The following is a 19,345-nucleotide window of genomic DNA, read 5'->3' as shown; positions in this document are numbered from 1 at the left end:
CCCTAGAAAAGACCCTGATGTTGGGAAAGATGGAGGGCACAAGGAGAAGGGGACGACAGAGGACGAGATGGTTGGACAGTGTTCTCGAAGTGACTAGCATGAGTTTGGCCAAACTGCGGGAGGCAGTGAAAGATAGGCATGCCTGGCGTGCTCTGGTCCATGGGGTCACGAAGAGTCAGACACGACTGAACGACTGAACAACAACAACAACATGCATAAAAATGCATACTAGTGAAAATAACATAAATACCGGTAAATGCAATATATTAATGAAAATTGCTTGCTTTTGTATTTGTGCATACAAAAATGTGTTTCTTAGGAGAAATTTCCACTGAAACGCTGGTGAATTTTCATAAGGATTCTTTTAACTAAAATTCACAAATTGCTATATAAATGTGCAACACTTAAATTAAGATTTGAAAAATGAGAAACAGAGAACCAAAACTGGTTTCTTTGTCCATCCCTAGTGTACACAAGACTAAATCAAAGTATTACTTGTTTAATTCTCCCCTTCTCTTGACAATCGTAAGCCTTACTCCTCAAAAGCATTGCTTCTGAAATATCTGAAGTATCTGAAGAAGTGTGCATGCACACGAAAGCTCATGCCAAGAACAAACTCAGTTGGTCTCTAAGGTGCTACTGGAAGGATTTTTTTTTATTTTTTATTTTGTTCTGAAATATGTTCAGATCACAAATCTGAGAACTGCTGCAAAAGAACAGATTGATAAGTTTTGCCATACTGAATCCTTCTGGGTTTTTTTTTTATTAATGGAAGTGTTTCTCTTCATTATAGAGTATGGCACAACTTATTGCAATCATTTCTTGCATACACACAGACACAATTCCCCAAACAGACATAAATGATATTTACAAGGGGTTTACTGATGAACAGATGTGAATAGGTTTATTTTCTAAATATTGTTGATCTAAGCAGTCATCTAAGTTGCATTGATTTTAGAGTGGGGGATTAAATATTTTAAGAGTGTAGTCCTATGTATGTCTACAAAGAAGAAAGCGCCTTGAATTTAATGGAGCTTACTCCCAGGTAAGCGAGTACTGTACAGGATTTCAGCCTATATCTTTCCCATTTAAATCTCTGAGACTTGAAGTGTTTTGCTTTGGCTGGGCCAATGAAACCTTACACTTAAGGCTCATCTATGCTGTTATTGAATGTGGATAGCAGAGCCGGCCCTACCATGAGGCAATCTGAGGCAGTTGCCTCAGGCAGCAAATTATGAGGGATGGAAAGTGACTGGAACGGTGTTCCACATAACAAAATAATTTTTTTAAAAAAAAATTCCTTCCAGTAGCACCTTAGAGACCAACTAAGTTTGTTCTGGTGCTGGAGGAGACTCTTGAGAGTCCCATGGACTGCAAGAAGATCAAACCTATCCATTCTTAAAGAAATCAGCCCTGAGTGCTCACTAGAAGGACAGATCCTGAAGTTGAGGCTCCAGTACTTTGGCCACCTCATGAGAAGAGAAGACTCCCTGGAAAAGACCCTGATGTTGGGAAAGATGGAGGGCACAAGGAGAAGGGGACGACAGAGGATGAGATGGTTGGACAGTGTTCTCGAAGCTACTAACATGAGTGTGGCCAAACTGCGAGAGGCAGTGAAGGATAGGCGTGCCTGGCGTGCTCTGGTCCATGGGGTCACGAAGAGTCGGACACAACTGAACAACGAACAAAGTTTGTTCTTGGTATGAGCTTTCGTGCGCATGCACACTTCTTCAGATACACATAGTCTGCCCTGCAGCCCCTAAGCTAGCTTGCTGCCCTAGTATGGCTGGCCACCAATAAGGACACCCGCCTTGGGCAGCATGCTCCTCAAACCCTGAAATATACTCGGAGTCAAGTGTGAATTTCATTCTCTTTATTCAGCTCATAGTAGTGAGGAATCCAGTTCCCCCAAAACGTTTGCTTTATATACACTATTTACACAATGGGCCCCACGTGATTGGCTAATTCCGGGATACTCCTGTATGCCAATTGGAGTGTGGATTCACTTCCACCTGGAGCTGGATTGGGTGGCTCCTGCGGACCAATCAGACTGCTGCAATCTCAATCCTATTGTTCTGGGACCTATCAGACTGCTGCAATCTCAATCCTATTGTTCTAGGACCAATCAGACTGCTGCAGTTTGGATCCTATTCAACTCAGTACATAACAAACCCCATCTGGTAGTGGCTGGATCTGGGGCAGGAGAGTGTTGATGGCCTCAGGCGCCACAAAATCTTGGGCTGGCCCTGCTGGATAGAAACTTTTCTTTTCCTCCATTAATTCTCTGGTGCCGTTCTCCAAATCACTGCCTTCCCACACATTACCATCCAATTTTTCTCATACCAGGAATACTTTGGAAAAGGAGAGGGCCTGAGAAAATGTGGAGGGGAAAGTGTGGGAAGGCAGTGATTTAGAGGAGAACGTCGAGCAGATTGGCAATGTCCCCGTGACAGGTGGACCACTGGCCTGACAGCTTCCTGTGTTCCTGAGACTGCTCATGCGTTCATCATACTTTCCGTGAACGTGCATAATGGAGAGGGAGATTACAGCAGCGAAATCTGACCCCAGAATAGGCGTGTTTATTGCACCATGTGCATAGTCCTTACACTGAACATGCATTGTAGGTACAAAACAACAACAAGGTTTGACGTTGTGACTCCATTCCCCTTCTACCTCAACATGCATTTACTCATTCTCTTTTCTATAGAATGGTGTTTTGTAAGTATCATGAGTATTCTTTTATAATTACATAATTTATAATTATAATATAATATAATCCTTTATCACACACACACACAATTTATGTTTGGATATTGAAAGATACTCGGAGTCGAGTGTGAATTTCATGCTCTTTATTCAGCTCATAGTAGTGAGGACTGTAGTTCCCCCAAAACGTTTGCTTTATATACACTATTTACACAATGGGCCCCACGTGATTGGCTAATTCCGGGATACTCCTGTATGCCAATCAGAGTGCAGATTCACTTCCACCTGGAGCTGGATTGGGTGGCTCCTGCGGACCAATCAGACTGCTGCAATCTCAATCCTATTGTTCTGGGACCAATCAGACTGCTGCAATCTCAATCCTATTGTTCTGGGACCAGTCAGACTGCTGCAATCTCAATCCTATTGTTCTGGGACCAGTCAGACTGCTGCAATCTCAATCCTATTGTTCTAGGACCAATCAGCCTGCTGCAGTTTGGATCCTATTCAACTCAGTACATAACACCCCTCCCCTCTAAGTTCCAGTCCTGCCTGGGAGGTTGCATCCATAGTCCTCAAGGTACGCTGGTCGCCTACGTGTGCGTTGCGGCCTAGGCTGTTCCCTGGTCAGGAGTTCTGGTTCTGGCTCGTGTTCCGAGGCTGCTGGTTGTGATGGGGCTGTTTGGTCTGGCGCAACCAGCTCGCTCTGTCGTGGCTCTGGTTCCGTTGTCTGAGACGAGAGTGTCAGGGAGTCCATGGGTTGCAAACAGCCTGCGTAGTACCTTGATGGCTGCAGACGTAGAAGTGGATGGTACCAGTGCGACTTCCAGCCATTTGGTGTAGGAGTCCACCACTATGAAGAATGTTTTCCCCTGGAAGGGGCCCGCGAAGTCCATGTGCAGCCGTGACCATGGTGCTCGGGCGGACTCCCAGGACTGCACTGGGGACCTTGGGGGATCTGGGCGGGATTCTTGGCAGGCCTGGCAGTGTTTGACCCAGGTCTCTATCTCTCCGTCGATCCCTGGCCACCATACATAACTCCTGGCGAGGGCCTTCATTCTCACTACCCCTGGGTGTGTCTCGTGAAGGGCTGCAAGGACCCTTTTGCGAAGGGGCTCAGGAACGACGACCCTGCTTCCCCATAACAGGCACCCCTTGTGGGCCGACAGTTCATGTTTACGGGTTGTGTAGCCAGCGAATTCTGGCCCGGGGCTGCTGCTGGGCCATCCCCTCCACACCCAGTCCAGGACCCGGGAGATGACCCTATCTTTCTTGGAATGGTGTGCAACTTCTTGTGCCTGAATAGGGCGGTCGGGAAGCAGCTCCAGGCTCATAACCTCTTGTGCGGGTGCTGGGTCGGGGCCTGTTTCTGGTAGTGGTAGCCTGCTGAGAGCATCTGCGTGGCCCATCGCTTTCCCAGGGCGGTGAATCAGTACATACTGGTAGCCGGCAAGGAAAATTGACCACCTGAGGACACGAGGAGACAGCACTTGGGGGGTCTGCTTTTCGGGGGCAAACAAACCAAGCAACGGCTTGTGATCAGTCACCACGGTAAAGGGCCGCCCGTACAAGAAATCATGGAATTTTTTTACGCCCTTCACGATTGCCAGACCTTCCTTGTCGATTTGCGAGTAGTTCCGCTCGGCTGCGGTGAGTGTCTGGGAAAAGTATGCCACTGGCACCTCTCTTCCATCTGGGAGTTGGTGTCCAAGGACAGCGCCAATGCCGTAGGGTGAGGCGTCGCATGCTAGCACCACCGGCAGCCTCTCGTCGAAGTGTGCCAAGACCGAGTTTGAGACGAGCAAGTCCTTGACTGCCTGGAATGCGGCCTCCTGGCGCTGGCCCCACACCCAAGGGGCCCGCTTGTCCAGGAGTCTGTGTAGGGGCTCTGCTACTGCTGCCTTATGGGGAAGGAAGGCATGGTAAAAGTTCAATAGCCCCAAGAAGGCCTGAAGTTCAGTCTTGCCCTTGGGCGCTGGGGCATCACAAATGGCCCGTACCTTGTCCCCAGTCGGGTGGACTCCTTCTGCATCCACCATAAATCCCAGAAAGTCCACCTGAGGCACTCCTAGTAGACACTTTTCCCGCTTCACCTTGAGACCCGCCGTCTGGAAACGGTGCAGAACGGTGCGAAGGCGGTCCTCAAACTCCTCTGCCGTGGGCCCGGCAATCAACACATCATCGAAGAAGGGGGTGACGCCAGGAATCCCTTTAAGCAGCGAGTCCATTAGATTCTGGAATATGCCTGGTGCCACGCTGACACCGAATTGCAGCCGCTTTACCTTGAACGCTCCCCTGTGCGTCACAATCGTCTGTGCCTCTGCTGTGGCTTCATCTACTGGCAGCTGTTGATAGGCTTGGGCCAAGTCCAGCTTGCCAAAAAATTTTGACCCAGCCAGGGTGGCGAGGACATGGCTGACCACTGGCACTGGGTATGCGTGGGCCATGAGGGCCTTGTTTATGGTACATTTGTAGTCTGCGCAGATGCGGACTGAACCATTAGGCTTGACGGGTGTGACGATCGGGGTTTCCCAGGTGGCATTAGGTACAGGCTCCAGCACTCCTTGCTCCACGAGCCGGTCCAATTCCTCGTCTATACGGGGTTTCAGGGCGAACGGGACCCGGCGGGCCTTGAGCCTGACAGGTCGTACTGTGGGGTCCAGCTGTAGGGCAACAGGGGGGCCCGTATACTGTCCCAATTTCCCATCGAAAACCGCCGGAAACTCCTTGCATATGGCGTCCACATCCATTTGTAAGCTAGTGCGGTTCACCCCGGTGACGGCTAGCCCCAGTGGTCCAAACCATGCCAATCCCAGTAAGCTAACATAGGAGCCCTTGACCACGAGCAAGTCCAGTTGCCGCGTCCGCCCTCGATATTGCACCCTGAAGGTCCCCACCCCCATTGTGGGGACCTTACGTTTCTGGAAGTCCCGGAGGGTGAATGGGGCCGGCCTGAGTTTGGGACCCCCACTAGGGCACAGTTTCCTTAAAGTCCGTGCCGAGATTATGGATAGGGTTGAACCTGTGTCCAGCTCCATGCGGCACGGGGCCCCCTCTATCTGTACCTCTACATAAATTTTCTCTATGTTGGGGTGGGGCAACTGGTATACCTGGTAGTCCGTGGTCTCCGTCGAGTTGCCTTGGTGCGTTGGGCCCCGGGACCTGGGGCTCTTGGGGCGGTCATCTGATGCCTGGCGTCGGGTGGGCCGGCCCCGACACACCCGGGCGATGTGGCCTGATTTTCTGCACTGCCTGCATTCGGCATTGCGGAAACGGCAGGTCCTCCTCTCGTGATTCTCCCCGCAGCTTGCGCAGTTCCCTCCTTCTGGTCGAGGCAGCTGTGGTGTGTGCACGGCTTGAGTGCGCTGCTGTACTCTGTGCACCTCCTCCCTGTCTGATCCTGAATCGTCGATGGGGTCCTCCTGGTGGACCCTTGGTTGGGACGGCACGCTCGGCCGTGCCTCTTGCATCGACCTCTCGGCGGCTTCTGTTGCCAGGGCCTCCTCCAGAACGACCTGGAACGTTAGGTCCTTCTTGGCATAGAGGCGTCGTTGCAGCTTCTCGTCCCTCAGGCCACCGACGAGGCGGTCACGCAGCATGTTCTCCAACTCTGAGAAGTTGCAGAACCGAGCGGCTTGGCGGAGGGAGGTCACAAACCCCGTTATGGTTTCCCCAGGGGCTTGCCGCTTTGCATAGAAGGCATTTCGACGAGCCACCACCGAGGGCTGTGGCGAGAAGTGCCCCTTCAGCCGTTCCACTATTGTTTTGTAAGGAACGGTAGCGACATCATCAGGCGCAAGGAGAGCCCGGGCGATTTCGAATGTCTCCTCTCCGCAGACGCTGAAGAATATCGCCCTCTTCTTGGCATCGTTGGTGACCCCTTTAGCTTCTAGAAGAAAGGTGAAACGGGTGGCATATCCTTCCCAGTCTCCTGATGCTGGGTTGAACGGCGAGAAGCTGCTGTCTGTTGCCATCTTGAGTTCCTTGGGACCCGGAGCTGAAGCCTGGATACACGGTGCGAGGCAGCTGTGCGGCAGGTGGCGTTGCTGCGGTGCTGTGTGTTGCAGTCAGCTCAGCGGGATCCCACCTTCGTCGCCAGTGAAAGATACTCGGAGTCGAGTGTGAATTTCATGCTCTTTATTCAGCTCATAGTAGTGAGGACTGTAGTTCCCCCAAAACGTTTGCTTTATATACACTATTTACACAATGGGCCCCACGTGATTGGCTAATTCCGGGATACTCCTGTATGCCAATCAGAGTGCAGATTCACTTCCACCTGGAGCTGGATTGGGTGGCTCCTGCGGACCAATCAGACTGCTGCAATCTCAATCCTATTGTTCTGGGACCAATCAGACTGCTGCAATCTCAATCCTATTGTTCTGGGACCAGTCAGACTGCTGCAATCTCAATCCTATTGTTCTGGGACCAGTCAGACTGCTGCAATCTCAATCCTATTGTTCTAGGACCAATCAGCCTGCTGCAGTTTGGATCCTATTCAACTCAGTACATAACAGATATATAGCTTTTTATTATCGTTTTATGAATGTCTTTGGGATCTTAGTGCTCAATATGTTACAGACCTTAAATAAAGTGTTTTTTTATGCATTTACTTGTATACCTGATAGTCACCTGGGCAGGGTTTTTTTCTTTTTCTACCTATCATGATGCTGCCAGATTAGTAATAGACAACCCATTAGGAATTTTAGGCAGGATAAGTACCACTTCCGGTCTTCCTGGGCTGCAAAGAATTGTTACACTCACATTGCCGTAATTCAGGCTTCAGTCCTCTTTCTGTCCACTGGACTCTAGGGGACTTACTTCTGAGTAGACATGGAAAGGCTCGCACTATTAGCTTCATCTTTCTATGGATAAAGACACTTGGGAGATCATGTTCGTGACACGCTCTGAACACCTGAGACGCTAACGCTACTGTTTCTTCTTCTGGTTCAACGTTTGTTGTCAAGCAGTCAGGCTCAGCTCCTCTTCCGAGACGGAAAACACCTCTTACGTGGCACAGCCTTGGGTGCTGCTTGCGATGCCTCCAGGTGCATTGCAGCTCGGGGGTTTCGGTTCCTCAAAATGGGGCCCCGGCTGATACTGTTGCCTCGGAGATCGCTAAAACTGGCCGATGGGCCCACTCCCTCGACATCTGTTTATACTTTCGAAACACGTCAGGACGAAACCGTAACCTGCAGAAAATGTTGGTGCACTCTTAAGAAAGTTGGCTTATTCTCAGTAAAGGACAGGTGTCACTGGACTTTGATGGTCTCAGCCCTGGATGGGTGGATGAGAGAGGGGGATCGCCACACATCTTCGATTCAGATAAATGTCCACTATAACCCTGAACGTTAAAGTTATAGTTTTTCTGGACTGTGACATTCTGGTGTGTAAGGCTATCCAATTATTCACCCAGGGAAGCAAAGCAAAGCAAAACAAAACACATCTCCTTTCACTGTAGGCCAGGGAACCATTTTGTTGTGGTTCTAGTCAGAGATGTTACTGAGGAGAAGAGAGAACCACCAGCTCCCACTCTGTACTTCCGTCTGTAAAGGGATGCTGGGAATTGTAACGCTGTGAGGGCTAAACTTCAGCGCCCACAGTTCTCTGAGGAAAACAACGTGCTTGGAATGTGCTTTAAAAGGTATAGTATGTGCACAGCCAACATAATATGATTCCCCAGAAGCAGCTACAGTGGTACCTCTGGTTACGAACGGGATCCGTTCCAGAGCCCCGTTCGTAACCCGTGATGTGCTTAACTTGAAGCGCTGCGTCTGCGCATGTGCGCGACGTGATTCGGCGCTTCTGCGCATGTGCGTGATGTCATTTGACACGTCTGCACATGCGCGAACTGCTGAACCAGGAAGTAAGGTGTTCCGTTATTTCCGGGTTCAGCGCGTTCGTAACCCATGTTGTACGCATCCTGAAGCATTCGTAACACGAGGTATGACTGTATATTACTGGGTACTATGAAGTATTTTAAAAGGTTGGGAAGACTTTGGCGTATAGACATTAGGTTCACCGCTTGTTATGTGACAAAAGAGAATTTTAAGAAGATGTTTTTCAGGTGGTACCCAGCACTATCTAAGCTTGCCCAAATTGACAGACAGAAATCCAACCTTTGCTGGAAATGCAGGAAAGTAGAATGAACATTTTTTCCATGCCTTGCGAAAAATCTAAGATTTATTGGGGTACGATTCATGAAGAACTTTAAAAAATGCTAAAAGTGTCTATGCAAAAGAAACTAGAGGCATTTCTCTTAGGTCTACTGGGGAAAGATGCACCCCAGAAAAAAGAAAGGAATTTTCCTATAAGCTACAGCAGTTGCCAGGATTGTGTTTGCCAGCAAATGGGAGAATGAGACAATGCCCACAAAAGACGTCTGGTTACATAAATTAAGTGAATTTATGGAAATGGCAAAGCTAGCAGCATACATAAGAATGCAGTCAAATCAAAAACTTAGGCAAGAATGGCAATGCTTCGAAGAATATATGGATAAACACTGTTCAAAAAGGAATATGCTGATATTTTAGATTAAAGGAGTAAGAAGATCAAAACTATCCATTCTGAAGGAAATCAGCCCTGAGTGCTCACTGGAAGGACAGATCCTGAAGCTGACGCTCCAATACTTTGGCCACATCATGAGAAGAGAAGACTCCTTGGAAAAGACCCTGATGTTGGGAAAGATGGAGGGCACAAGGAGAGGGAGACGACAGAGGATGAGATGGTTGGACAGTGTTCTTGAAGCGACTAGCATGAGTTTGGCCAATGTGCGGGAGGCAGTGGAAGACAGGAGTGCCTGGCATGCTCTGGTCCATGGGGTCACAAAGAGTCGGACAAGACTAAACGACTAAACAACAACATAAAGAGATTAAAATACGAAACCCAAAAGACTGCAATGTTTTGTAACAAATTGAAAATATATGGAAGTCAAGGTGGAGGGAAGCTGTGGGGAGTGGTGATAGGTTGTCATGGGGTTGGGGGGAATAAATGGTGTTTGTGTAAATAGTAGTCTATTTCCATTTGTTTACGTTTTTTTCTTTTTTTCTGTATCATCAAAATTCAATAAAGAACATTTTTTATCTAAAAAAAAAAAGCTAACCATTATGTGTTCTTTGAAAGCTCTTGTCTTTTCCCCCTTTTTGCAGCAAACTGCAATCCTAAACATCAATCAATCCATCAATCCATCAACCTTTATTGGCGTACAGAGAAGAAAGAGCTCTACAAATCAAGAAATAAAACTTGGCATCTATCTGCTCATGGGAGGAGATGCTTTGGGAGAAAACCATACAGGCTTAGCAGGGTTGAAGAGAACCAGTCTTATAGCGACGTAGTTTCATAGCTTTTCTCAGATAGTGTGCTATACATATTTACCAGGGAGTAAGCCCCATTGAAGTCAATGAGCTTCACTTCTGAACTGACATGCATAGGATCGTGCTGTTAAAGTTGAAGAGTAGGCCTTTTGTGTGCTACACTCTAGGACAGGCATCCCCAACCTTTGGCCCTCCAGATGTTTTGGCCTACAACTCCCATGATCCCTAGCAAACAGGACCAGTGGTCAGGGATGATGGGAATTGTAGTCCAAAACATCTGGAGGGCCAAAGGTTGGGGGTGCCTGCTCTAGGACAGCATTTTTATTGACTAAGACCCCATTATCCCTTTCCTGGTTAGTATCCCCAAGCTCAGACCCCATCAGTGCATATCAGAACTTCAGATTTTGTAAAACGCAATATTCATCCCTTGCATTTGATGTTTTAATGCTCAGTCATTGAGTTTGGATAGGTCCTTTTGGAGCTCCTCACAATCCTTCTAGTTTTAGCAACTGGAATATTTTTGAGTCGCCTCACTGCTCACCCCTTACCCCAGATCATTTATGAACAAGTTTAAAATAAGCACACATCTGTGTATCAATTCTTGTGAGAAGAACTGTCATTCTTGCTACTCTCTTGCTTTCCATTCTTTAGCCAGCTGCCAGTACACCAGCGGATCTGTCCTCTTATCCTTGACGACTGTTAAATTTCCTCAGGTCTGGAGTACGTGGTAACAAACTACATTGAAAGCATTTTGGAAGTTGCAAATACAAAATGCCTTCTGGACCAACTCTATCCACATGTTTATTAACACTAACATATATATATATATATATATATATCTAAAAGATTAGTGAGACAGGATTTATTTTTGCAGAAGCCATGATGATGGTCATTCAACAAGGCACTATTTTCCACTGTCGTTCAGACTCCCTTCCTGAAAACATCCAGTGATGCTAGTTAGGCATGGAAGTGATGGTATAGGTTAGCGATATCCCCAAAGCTTATTTTGGGTGCAGGGTGTCTACTCCTCTGTACTATTTGCCATCATACTGCTGAGCAAAAAGACAGCAGGGCCACTTGCAATGTGCTGTCATTCACACCAGTCTGCAAAAAGGTGGCCATTCAAGCATATGGGCAGGTGCCTATAATGCAAAACGAACAAGAAATCTTGTGGGAAGGTGGAAACTCCAGATCTGCATCCTGAAGACCATGGGTAGGCAAACTAAGGCTGGATCCAGCCCAATCGCCTTCTCAATCCGGCCCGCAGACGGTCCAGGAATCAGCGTGTTTTTACATGAGTAGAATGTGTCCTTTTATTTAAAATGCATCTCTGGGTTATTTGTGGCGCATAGCAATTGAAGTATGGCGACCCTATTTAAACGCTCCGTCGTCACATCTAAGCAGGCTTCAGGGTAATCGATACATTGAAAGACTCACAAATCTGATCTTAGTACCCATTTTGCTGAACTGCACTAGCAATTGAAGCAGTGGGGGAAATATTGTGATAAAAATGGTTGCCTGGCCTGCAATGGAAGGATATTTGTGTTGCCTTGCAAGAACAGCCTTAAACACCAGAATGCAGCATCTCGGAAAAACCTATAACAGCATAATGTTATATATGAACTGAAAAATGTGTGGTGAGCTCTCTCTCATCCAGCCAGTAGCGAGAGCCAAAAAGTCCAGTGACACCTGTCCCATACTGAGAATAAGAGAACCACCATTTTCTGCAGGTTACGGTTTCAACGTGACTTGTTTCGAAAGTCTAAACAGGCCTCAAGGGAGCAGCCGCATCGGCCAATTTAGAGATCACCAAGGCAACAGTATCAGTCAGGACCCTGTTATGAGGAACTGAAACCCCGAAACCGCAACGCACCTGGAGGCATCACAAACAGCACCCCAATCTCGGAAGGAGGGCCGAAGCTGATGGTTGCTCAACCAGAAGAAGAAGAAGCAGCATTTTAGGTGTTCAAAGCATGTCACAAACATTATTTCATATTTACCCACGGAAAAAGCAAAGCTAACACTACAATGCTATCAGAAGTTAAGTCCCATTGAGTGCAATGTAACATACTCCCAAGTAAGTGGGCATAGGATCGTAGCTTGAAGCATTATAATGTGTTAGTAGCAATTCTTTTTTTTTGCTCAGGCGAAAGGAAGATATTGAAGAAAATGGTTCTCCTATGCCTAAGATCTTCAATGGACTGCCTCTTACTTTGTCAGGCAGTACGACTCAGAAATATTACTGTTTATTTTTAAAACCTATGAATCGCCTTTCAGACATGCTCTCTTTTTTCAAAATCAAAATGGAAGCGCAATAGAAACAAAATATTTTGAAGACCACAAGAAAAGTTTAAAAACAACAAGAACTTTTATGGTCTGGGAAATTTTTTAAAAAATGAATTTGCCTGGAGCCAAAAAAATGTGGGCATGTTGATGCCAGGTGAGTCTGCCTGGGGGGTTGCCACCACAAAGGAAGCTTGGGTCAGCCCCCTGCCCCTTGCAACCTGACTTCATTTGGTAGGAGCACACAGAAGAGATCTTCTGAAACATACCTCAATATATGGGCATGCTAATAGGGTGAGCCTAGGGCTTGCCGATAGGAAGGTCGGCGGTTCGAATCCCCGCAACGGTGTGAGCTCCCGTTGCTCGGCCCCAGATCCTGCCAACCTAGCAGTTCGAAAGCACGTCAAAGTGCAAGTAGATAAATAGGTACCACTCCGGTGGGAAGGTAAACGGCATTTCCGTGTGCTGCTCTGGTTTTGCCAGAAGTGGCTTAGTCAGGGGCGTAGGGAGCCGCTTTGCCGCCCAGGGCAGCAAACATGGGGGCACCCCCCTGGGGGCAGGGCGCCACTCCCTAGCGCATGCCCTGACATCACAACACATGCGGCGTGATGTTATGGCGCGTGTGCAGCATCCCATGCGCAGTCCACCCAAGACGCTGTGCTGCTATTCGCGCGCTGCAGCCTTAAAACTTGCCACGCAGCCGCACGGTCGGAAGGGGGGCCAGCCATTCACGCCCACCCAAGATGGCGGGTGCGAGCGGCCAGCAGCGGCACCCCTTCTGACCATGCGGTGGTGCGGCAAGTTTTAAGGCTACAGCGCGTGAACAGCAGCACAGATGCTGTGCTGCTGTTCACGCGCTGCAGCCTTAAAAGTTGCTGCGCCCCACGTGCGCCTGCGGCACCAATCGCGGGGATGGGGCGCCGTCCCGAGTGTCACCCCCCCAGGGCGGTACCCAGGGCAGCCCGCCCCCTTGTTCTGCCCCTGGGCTTAGTCCTGCTGGCCACATGACCGGGAAAAACTGTCTGCAGACAAACATCAGCTCCCTCATGCAGTAAAGCGAGATGAGCGCTGCAACCCCAGAGTTGTTCGTGACTGGATTTAAATGTCAGTGGTCCTTTACCATTTTTTTTTAATAGGGTGAAGGTATTCCTTCAGGTTCCCAGGTACCAAACAGCATAGGGCTTTTAAGGTAAGCACCAGCCCATTGAACTATGCTCAGAAACAGACCAGATGATCTTCAAGCACCTAGAAGGTATCTTCCCAGTGACTGGTCACAGCAGCCAAGCGCTGTGTTGCGAATCAGATGCAGTTCCCAAGCAGTCTTCAAAGGAAGCCCCACATACAACACTGTGCAGTAGTCAGTCCTGACAGTTATCAGAGCATGGATGACTGTGGCTACCCTTGCCTAAAATAGGTTAGTGCACCAGTCTAACCTGATGAAAGGCGCTCCTCGCCATAGAGGCTACCTGGGTCTCAGGTGATAAAGTCAGGTTTAGGACAACCTTCCCCAAACTGGTGCGCTCCAGATGTGTTGCTGAACTTCCAAAGATCCAGTCAGAGAATAATACTAATAATACTGATACCAATACTATTACTACTAGGCTTAATGCCAAAATGGGGATAATGGGTGTTAATAGTTCAACATCATCTAGAACAGGCATGTCCAATTTTCAATAGTGATCTACTCACACTATACAAAAACTGGCAGTGATCTACTAAAGTTGTTGAGCTTCTTTTGGGAAGTTGATCTACCTGTTACATGGCCCAGATCTAGAGGAAGGATGTTCTGAGAGGACCTCTAGACTGATCCTACAGTTGGTGTGCAGTCCTGTCAGGAACATGTTTAATACCATCTCCCTGAGCAGGAGTAGAAGATCTGACTGCCCACAGAACCTCCATCTTGCTGGGATTAAGGCCCCATGTACATTTTACATTTAACGCTGTGGCATGCCGCCTAAAAACGGTCACAGCTTCTCTCCTCACAGAGCTACAGTTCCCAGAGTTCCCTGTGAAGAGGCATTGATTTTTGGACCGCTCTGAGAATTGTAAAGAGATTCTTTATATAGAGGTCATTCTGTGGGCAGACAATTTTGCTGCCAAATTCAGGGGACCCTCTTATCCTGGACAAGAGGGAAATAAATGAATAACATAGTTTCTGATCTTACTTGTGTCTTGAGAACTGAGCCCTTTTCCAAATTTTATTTTTTTAAAAGCTATTTCTTTATTTCCCAGCTTTCTTCCCTAGGAGCAATAGGAAGTGCAACGGTAGGGATCATTCAGTTTGTAATGTAAAGGCTTGATTTTGTTCTCAGCTACCGGTACTCGTGGGTGGTGATGGTGTCGCTTAGCAACCAGGCTGAGTAGCATGATCTTCACTGAGGTGGCACATGCTCTGATTGGCCTGTACTTCTGAGGGAGTTTTCCTGTAGTACGTTTTTTTTTTGCTGAATGTCTTCCTGCTATGTACAAGGCCTGTTTGTTTATTTCTCCTTAAATTATATATGGTTTTGTTCAGTTTCCTCAGTAAAGCATGATCAAGAAAAAGAAAAAAAGAGAGAGAATTGTAGCCCTGTGAGAGGACTATGGCCCTCCTAACAACTCTCAGGGCCCTTAACCCCCTTAAGCCTACAGTTCCCATGATGTTTAAAGAGGTATGAAACTGCTTTAAACGCATAGTGCAGACGGGGGCCTAAGTTTCCCTTTATTGATCCTCATCCAGTCTATAACAGATTCCAGGCACCAGTTCTACACTTGCATTGCTTCACATGAATCAGAATAGGAGAAATAGAGAGATGAGAAATGAGAACTATGGCTGTCACCACCATAATGAGGACACTGTGTGTGGTGTCACACCACACACACACACAGCATTGCAAAAGGAATTAAAAAATTTGCTGTCAGAAAAGAAAATATTAAACTCATGGACCTATAGAAAATATCCCCCCCCCCAAAAAAAATCATTGGGAATCAGGAAAAAATATTCAAAACAAAATAAAATAAAAAATTCTTTCCAGTAGCACCTTAGAGACCAACTAAGTTTGTTCTTGGTATGAGCTTTCGTGTGCATGCACACTTCTTCAGGAAAAAATATTGTAACTCTTAGGCAAAGTAAAGACTAGGTTCAGGCGTCCGGTTTAGCCTGAAGTCTAAATTTTTCATTTATCAAATGTTCAGCTTCTTTGAAAGACCATGCATCAACATTATAAAATGTTTAATTTTAAAGGTGTGGTGATACCAACAGTTTTATATGCCACTGTTTGTGGGGAATTAATTAACCAGAACTAATTAAGATGAGGATTGCATCCTTAGTCCTGTTTGTGGATTCCTGATACTCAGTGTCATAAAGGAGATGAACTAGCAAGAATTTCAACTCAACAAATGAAACTTTTGCATTTGGTCTTTATTAAATGCCGCAAGGAACCTGCCTATTGCGTCCCCCGAACCCCGGGGCAGCCCCTGAGGGAAATAACAACACGTGACAACGTTCTATGGGATTAAATTGGCCACAACTTTATTAATATTCAGATGTAGGGAAACCTTGTCTCAGGCATTGGGCGTTTATCCTTCCCCGCCCCCCCCAGCCGGGGTTCTGGGTAATATCAGGGTTATCCAGAATGAGTGGGGAGTGGGCTAACTCTGGAGAACATATCTTCAAGCAGATAGCCCACCCCCCTGTTCGCTGCCACTGGAGGGGGAGGGCAATGACGACCTCTTGGTGTATGGGCCAATGCCCCCCCCCGAGACCCCTTTAACGGGAACCCTGTTATTGCCGCCGCAATGGGGGCGGGGGTCACCGCCCCACGCCCCCCATTTTGTAGATGACTAAAGGATTCTGCCCAAGGCCTGCAACCGCCAAAGTTGTGACGAATTGCTACGGGAAAGGCGAAACCTGCCAATGCAAGGAAAGTCCTTTCCGGCCCTTCAACAGCAACCTTGACATAGCAGCGCCTGCGTGCCTGTGTGGCTGTGGAAATAAAATGGTTAACCTGCAAAGTAAATGTCAAATGAGGGAGTGGAGGGTGGGGAAGCTCTGAATCCAATGGCCGCTTCCCAGGTATGACTCAACTCCTATTGTGTGTACTGACTAATCCCTCCTTCTATCTGGCCATTCCTCCGGCAACACCTCCCCAGTCAGGATTGGGTGGCTGCTTGAGTGGGTGGAGTCCACAGGTATCCAACCTGGGAAGGTGGTGCCAGACCCAACTGCCAGGAGCTGATCCAAAGGGGCTACTCACGACCATGCAAAGCGCGCACCCCATTTGATGTGGGGAACGTTCATTCCAACCAGATGAAAACATAGGTGGCCATGAAGAACTGAATCAGTGTGTACTCAATGTGCCAGAAATATTTAACCAGTCCCCCAGGAAGAACAAAGGGGGAGAAGGAAGAAGTGGAGCGATGGCAGCAGAAGGAGGCTTCCATGAATCAGCACAGCTCCTTATCTCCCTCCCAGAAGAGACACATTTTTAAATTTGTGGTTTAATAATTTTTACCAGGTGTTTTTCAACAGTGTGTCTGAGGTTATACAGAACATGTAGTGTGGGTGGCCTGGTTCTTTAAGAGACATGCTTGTTCTTTAAAATGAAACTTCTTTGGGTGAGTTTCCCTCTATAGCTCAGTGGGAACCATTTGGAAACTTAGAACTTATTGTGTGTACTGACTAATCCCTCCTTCTACCTGGCCAATCCCCTCGGCAACACCTCCCCAGCCAGGATTGGGCGGCTGCTAGAGTAGGTGGAGACCACAGGTATCCAACCTGGGAAGGCGGTGCCGGACCCAACTGCCAAGAGCTGCACCATGATCCCAGGAGGCTACTCGAGACCACGCAAAATGCGCACCCCATTTTGATGTGGGGAACGGTCATTATGAAAGCTACAGACTCTATTCAGCTGGCACTCTGGAGAAGCAGTTATAACCGACCTGATGTTCTTCACAATTTTGTCTCTTCATTTGGCAATAAAAAACAGTAAAATTATGGCTAATATTGTGCCGCTGTCGTCCTCGGTAACTAGCGCCCTTTTAAAATGCACTTATATATTTAGAAAAATGTAAACAAAGCAACAACAACAACAATAATAATATTGAACCCAATTAATCGATATTCCTACTTTATCTTTCCCCCATCAAATGACTTCTCATATTTCATCTATTATAACCTCTATCCAACAACCAGACATTATATCTAATATATATTTTTAACCGGAGTAGAACCAGATTGCCGGTGCTTACAAAGGAAAAGGGGGAATATCAGCTTCGAAACTTGATCCCTGGGGGAAAGCCAACAGATACAGAGGAGTGTTGTCCAATTCAGGATGTTTTCTCCCTAAGGGTGAAAATGTTAATGTCTGTCTGAACAAGGGTGGGGCAGAACCAGGCACTGCAAGTGCAAGGCGACATTCAGAGAGGCCAACGAGAAAACGCATGTGCCAGAGAAATCTAGGGCTTGTCCACATTGACCTTGTGGATTTGAAGCTGCTTGGGCCTCAGTTTTTGTGTGTGGCATCCACAAGATGTCATCCTCATCCAAGCGGCAGCCCACACATTTTCTTCACCAAATTAGGATTTTCCTGATCCTCAGGAATGCATTGTGTGGGAGATTTCTTTTTAGTGTGCAGTGACATTTCACGGACATTTCATGCACACCCTTCCATCATGTTTCCAGCAATAACCCAAAGGAAACAATTCAGGGTGCCTTTCTCCACCAGTTGTAGCTGAAGGCAGGTTTGCAGTTGATTTATTTTATTTCTAAGGGAAGTTAGCCAAAAAGGTGGTCCTGAGTTTCAGGGCCTGTAATATGTAGATGGCCACTCCACGTGAAATCAAGGGGTAAGTATTTCATGCATTATTTCATGAAACTCAGGACCACCTTTTTGGCTAACTTCCCTTAGCCTTAGTCTTATGTATCTTCCTGACATGGACTCTGTCGTCACGCCCTGCTATTGCTTTTTATTTTATTTGTATTTTCCAGCACGATTTTACCTCCAATATTTTAACAGTATCTGTTGTATTCTTTGTATAATCGTGCCAGGCCACTGCCTGGTCTTTTACTATGTGCTACGGCCACATGGATAATGCAATAAATAAATTGAATTGAATTGACTATTTTATTTCTAAAACAGCTCTTTCACACAGAACTGCTGTTGAACAAAGCACATTTATTAAAAAGAAAGTTTGCCTTTGCAGATACATTAGGTGGGGAGGAAAGGATGTGACTCCAAATCATTGCCTGGGTTACTTATTACCATTGATGATGGTGATGATTATTATTTTTCTGCTCTTTTGTGCAAATGTTTTATTTCATATATATTTTAAAGGCACACACACACACACACAGAGAGAGAGAGAGAGAGAGAGAGAGAGAAGCAGCTACCCACATAAAGCATTAACACCCTACTATGGACACAGCATTAGAGACAAGGAATTGTCCTTTGTTAAGGGTTCTGACCATAAAGAAGGCTGATCGCCGAAGAATTGATGCTTTTGAATTATGGTGCTGGAGGAGACTCTTGAGAGTCCCATGGACTGCAAGAAGATCAAACCTATCCATTCTTAAAGAAATCAGCCCTGAGTGCTCACTAGAAGGACAGATCCTGAAGTTGAGGGTCCAGTACTTTGGCCACCTCATGAGAAGAGAAGACTCCCTAGAAAAGATCCTGATGTTGGGAAAGATGGAGGGCACAAGAAGGGGATGACAGAGGACGAGGTGGTTGGACAGTGTTCTTGAAGCTACCAACATGAGTTTGGCCAAACTGCGAGAGGCAGTGGAGGATAGGCGTGCCTGGTGTGCTCTGGTCCATGGGGTCACAAAGAGTCAGACATGACTGAACAACTGAACAACAACAACAAAGGGTTCTGAAATTTGTTAAGAGAGCCCTCTTCCCCTCACAGAGCTACTGTTCCCAGAGCTCACTGGGAAGAAGGACTGGTTGTCAAACCACTCTGAGAACCGTAGTTTTGTGAAGGACATTGGGGTCTCCTGACAACTCTCAGCACCCTTAACAAGCCACATTTCCTAGCAGGGGCGTAGCAAGGTAAATTGGTACCCGGGG

The sequence above is a fragment of the Lacerta agilis genome, chromosome 14 (assembly GCF_009819535.1).
Source record: "Lacerta agilis isolate rLacAgi1 chromosome 14, rLacAgi1.pri, whole genome shotgun sequence".
NCBI lineage: Eukaryota > Metazoa > Chordata > Lepidosauria > Squamata > Lacertidae > Lacerta > Lacerta agilis.
This window is presented reverse-complemented; position numbering follows the sequence as displayed.